Here is a 5,903-nt window from a genome sequence, read left to right on the forward strand (position 1 = left end):
GCCGGGGAACTGAAAGAAAGGAGTGGACTCTTCAGCATCAGTGACAAAAAAACATAAACCGGCAGACTTACGTCACATGGTGAGGAGTTTAATGAAAACAGCGCGTCACCTTTCTGACCACCAGGTGGCACATTCCCTTACTGGACTCACACAATTCACTGTGTGATTAATCATTCGTTCACGTTGTTTTGACAGAGCCTATCCAGTCTCAGATCCGTCTTGAGATGTGCGATGAGCGTGTCTGTTTTCCAGATTGCTGTGTTGGCCTTGATCACGAGATTCTGAGGACAAAGAGACATTTGAATGTGCAGGTATAAAACTGATGAAAATGCACATGAGGATTGAACTTTTCTGCCACGATTTGTACTGAATGTAGTTGATTGTTTCAGTTATGAATAGTGAAATCAGAACACACGCATTTATGGAGTTTTTATGTGTATGTGATTATATTTGTTAAGCCTTTATCATAACTCTACACTTAAAGGCACAATATGTAAGATTTTTTTTATTAAAATATCCAAAAACCACTAGAACAGTGTTATATATTTTGCTGACTTGTGTACTTACATTATCCCAAATGTTTCGAAGAATGTTTAAATCCACAGAAATAAGCAATTTTAACTAGTGACACGGACCGTGTCTATAGTGTCATTGTGCTAATGACGTCATAACCCCTCGATTTCCGGTTTTGTTTTGTAGAAAACATGGAAACACCAAAGACGCTTTAATATGTTGTGCGTTTTAATAGGCCGGTGACGACCGCACAGAGTAGCATTATAACAGAACTTTCAAACGTATCTAGTATGATAAAACAGCGCTGCTTTACCCCACATACGCACGACCAGAAGGCGCGGAAGCGCTAAAGTGTGGCATAATAAAAGCTCCGCTGCTTTCGAGCCGTGTGTCACGCTGGTCTCTCATTAGCAATTGCTTCAGCGGCCTCGTTTCGCTTCGACGGCTTTCCGCCTCACTCTGCTTCATACTACGATGTTAATAAATCTTTAATACATTAGCTCATCCATGAACATGATTTCTGCCTGAGTCCCGTCGGATTGCGTCGGCTGTGGGGATGAAGATGACAACTCCCATGATTCCACACTCAGTCACGGCGTCATCAAACTACGCCTTTGTTTCTTTGTTTGTTTTGAATACGCGCCCTCTAGCGATGAAAACGTACATATTGTACCTTTAAGAGTACAAAGTACACGCGGTTACAAAAATTGGGTGGTGTATGGAAGGCCGTAGAGCCAAAAATGCACAAATTTTAATGCGTCTAGAACGTGTTGTTTACGCGTTGTTTGAGCATTGATTACGCGTAAATTACATGCCGATTATTCACGCGTAAACAACACGTATCCTACGCATAAACAATGCGTTATAGACGCGTTGTATGGAAGGCCGTAGAGCCAAAAATGCACAAATTTTAATGCGTCTAGAACGTGTTGTTTACGCGTTGTTTCAGCATTGATTACGCGTAAATTACATGCCGATTATTCACGCGTAAACAACACGTATCCTACGCATAAACAATGCGTTATAGACGCGTTAAAATTCGCATGTTTTTGGCTCTGACGGCCTTCCATAGTGGTGCGCGTACAGTACGCTTACTGTTCTGATGACGCAATTTGCGTCACGCGCATTGTATGCGGTCCCTCGCGTACGCGTAAAAAGTGAAGTATACTTTGGGCTTTAAACCTAATCCTCACAAAAACCTGTTGGTGTCAGCAGATTTGAACCTTTTTGATCTAAAGCTGATATTCACATAGTAAGTTCTTACAGTAAGACTTGCAGTACAGACTTTTTCTTACAGTAAGTTGTTTTTTTATAGATCTGATTATAATGACTGCAGACTAACCTATAAAAGAAAACATTTTTAGAATAAACTAATTATATTATTGATATTAATTATTATGTTATATTAATGTAATTATTTATTATTTTCATTAATTACTGAAGTTATTTTATTTCTGAAATGTTTTACACTACCATTCAAAATTTTCAGGTCAGTAAGTTTTTATTATTATTATTATGATTATTTCTATTTTTTTATTCAGCAAGGATGCCATAAATTGAGCAGCAAATCAGCATATTAGAATGATTTCTGAAGGATCGTGTAGCACTGAAGACTGGAGTAAAAGACTGGAGTAGATCACAGGAATAAATTACATTTTAAAATATATTAAAATAGAAATCAGTTATTTTAAACTGTAATATTATTTCACAAAATTTCTGTTTTAACTGTATTTTTTGATCAAATAAATGCTGCATTGGTGACTTTAAGAGACTTCTTTCAAAAACATTTTACTGACCCCAAACCTTTGAACCGTATCTAACTTCAGTGCATAATTTTATCCCCAAACTATAGCTAAGCAGACACTCACACATATTTATTAGTCTAAATGAACATACTATAGAGTTCTGTTTTTTTTGTATAACATTAATAATAAGGACCACAAACTAACCCTAAGCCCTACAATAAATATTTTTTTATATTCTTAGGATTCTTAGAAATAACATTTTTATTTATGAATTGTTTTTTTTTTCCAAATGAGAATGTCCCCAGATGTCCTCAAAAGGACGCTGTCACATTTAACCAACTTCTGGGGACAGTTTTGTAAACACATACACACAGAACGACAGTGGTGCTTGAGGCCAGATGATTACGTCCTTTTAAAGAAACGCTCTTCATATCCAGCACAGGCCTGCATTAATATAATTGATTATTCAGGGTCGGTCGAAGCCATTTCCATCATCATCTTTTGATGGGGTGAGAGGGGAAAATCATTAATTCAACATTAACAAAGAGGCAGGGATAAATGTCCACAACACTACATTTCACAACAGAGCACAAGCTGCTGGCACCACAACCTCCTCCGTACAGAATACAGGAGGTCCTCTTCTGACACTACATTTCCATGCACATTAACAATTGATCCAGTCCAGCCTTACTGTGAACCTGTATTTGGCATACAAATGCGATTCAGATCCTCCAGCAGACAGGTTTAAGGTCAAATTCTTAGTGTGAGAGTGTTTTTCTAAAAGCAGAAGTTAATTTTATTAAAGTTGAATGGGGCCTCTGCTCCTGGAGAACAGGACAAGGGCTCTACGTGCAGTGAGTGACAGTGTGGTAATGGTTTGCTCAGGCCACATGCATGATCGAGCAACCTGCAGAGAAACCTGTCCCAGCAGTACCTGTGAAAAGGTAGTTTCTAAAACAAGGGTGACGAAAAGTTCATTCCGATTTTTGCCAGACAAAGTTTGTTGTCTAGAACCAACTGATGTCTCTGTGGACATTTCTGCTAAAAGATAAAAAGTTCAGACAAACTATTAATATTCATGGAGGCCTTTCTTTCTTTCTAGGGGAGGAAAATGTGTCAAAGGACCCTCGAAAGAACGCTGTCGTGAAACAGCCACGATAAAGGTAAAGCATATGTTATAATGCATTCATACACTTTAAAAAATGCTGACCCAGTATGTCTTAGGAAATTATTAGAGGAGTCATGAGAAAACATGCAGTTTTATGTGAGTGTGGATGCTGAATGCATGAAAATTAGTGGCTTTGATGCACTGTTTGTTCAAGCAGTATCCACAGATCCAATGGGAATGTTATGTTCTGCGTCTGACTGAGATGAATAGCATTCAGCCTGTCACTGTGTCTGTTCTCCAGTAAACCAGTGACGTACTGATGACATTTACAAAACAGCAAACATCCATCAGAAACAAATGGTTGATAAGGAGGACAAAATAAGCTCTCTACAAGACAAATGTGAATCACATACAGTGCAGGAAAATCTGCTTTCCCCGGTGCTTTCTGGTTCTTAGAGACCAGCTTACTTTAACCAAAATAACCCTGTTTTAAGCACTGCATGTATTATTGAAAGACTCAAGGTAGCAGACATGCATCTGGAGCACCATGAAAACTCTTTGCTTTTACCCTTTAACTTCATTCACAACAGGTCAGGCACTGAAATGCAATGAAATAGGGCATGTTTAATTTCATTAAAGGTTCATAAATGCATGTCAGTATCCGGACATCACCTTTGGATATAAAATGAAACTAGAAAGTCTGTGTGTACTAATAAAAAGCTGTTGTTTAATTAAAGAATGACTTTTAAATTCTACATTTAATGTCAAAAGTACATTGATTTGTTGTATGCAGAATTTAAAAAAGCAATCTAAAAACAAACACAAATGCACAAAAATGTCTTACACTGAATGTTTGACACATTTAAAAAACTACAGTGACAGCGCATCTGTTTAATACATGGTTTTCAAGTTAGAAAACAATTTTCATCATGTAGCCAGGATTTCTTGAGTCCATAAGAGTCCACTATCTGGCTTTAGGGTAATCCAATCACAGATTAATGATAAGAGCTGTAAATGTTGCACTACAGTGGCCTCAGACTTGCTATCACTGAGGACAGCCTAGGAGGAAAACACACAATCAGATACAGAAGAACAGATCAAATTATTGTTAAAAACAGTTACTTCTGATAATTAGCCCTGCTGGGCATGAGAAGCATGGGTCTGCTGTGTCACAGTTTCATAGTGTCATCAGTTAGCTTAGCTGAGTGAACAAAAACATAACATTTTATTGGACATTGTTTTACATCAACACAAAGTGTAGGCTCTATTTTCAAGCTGGTGTCCTGGGACCCCCACAGGCTGCAAGCGAGTGCTAGTGGTCCACGGAAATTAGAGAGAGAAAAACAAGAAATATTTAAAACACATACACTACCATTCAAAAGTATACTTTTTTTTCTTGTAAGAAGTTTTTTATGTAACATTTTGGACATTGTTTTACATCAACACAAAGTGTAGGCTCTATTTTCAAGCTGGTGTCCTGGGACCCCCACAGGCTGCAAGCGAGTGCTAGTGGTCCACGGAAATTAGAGAGAGAAAAACAAGAAATATTTAAAACACATACACTACCATTCAAAAGTATACTTTTTTTTTCTTGTAAGAAGTTTTTTATGCTTGCCAAGGCTGCATTTATTTGATCAGAAATACAGTATAAATGTATGCTTTTACATACAATGTAAAAACATTTTAAAGCAATTTAAAATTTATTTCTATGATTTGCAATTTTCAGCATCACTACTCCAGTCATCTGTGTCAAATGATCCTACGGAAATCATTCCAATAAGCTGATTTGGTGCTCAAGAAACATTTCTAATTATTATTATTATTATTTCCAGGAATCTTTGATTAATAGAAAGTTCAAAAGAACAGCATTTATTTGAAATAGAATATTTTTTATTGTCACTTTTAATGCATCTGTGCTAAATAAAAGTACTAATTTCTTTTTTTCTTACTGACCCCAAACTTATGAAAAGGAAAAACATTACCAATGTTAAAGCTGCAGTCCGTAACTTTTTTTGGTTAAAAATGACCCAAAATCAATATTTGAGCAAGTACATAACCAGCCAGTGTTCAAAACTATCGCCTTACTTTAGCTAGATTAGACTAAGCAGAAATTGAAATCTACACGCTAATACACACTATACTCATAGTCACCAATGCTGATGTTGTTATCATTAATCATTTGAGAATAAAAAATAACAATAATAATAATTTGAAAGGTTTGATGTGATATGAGCTAACCGATCTTTAGATTTAATCACCATTGGTAGCAAGATTTATGGTAATGCTTTTTTCCTCAGTTGGTCAGAACAAACGTGGCAGACTTGTTACTTGTTACATTGCAGATGGCAATATATGGTGAAAATTCTTATTTGGGTCATATTCCAAGACGTAGGCTAGAATCTGTGATTGCGAAGTACAGTAAATATCCACAACCCACGCAAGCTAGATAATTCCGCACACATCTGCAATTCCAGGTTTTCAAACAGAGATGGCGACAAAGAGGCAAAACTTACGGACTGCAGCTTTAAATAAATATT

The sequence above is a fragment of the Sinocyclocheilus anshuiensis genome, unplaced genomic scaffold (assembly GCF_001515605.1).
Source record: "Sinocyclocheilus anshuiensis isolate Anshui unplaced genomic scaffold, SAMN03320099.WGS_v1.1 scaffold1734, whole genome shotgun sequence".
NCBI lineage: Eukaryota > Metazoa > Chordata > Actinopteri > Cypriniformes > Cyprinidae > Sinocyclocheilus > Sinocyclocheilus anshuiensis.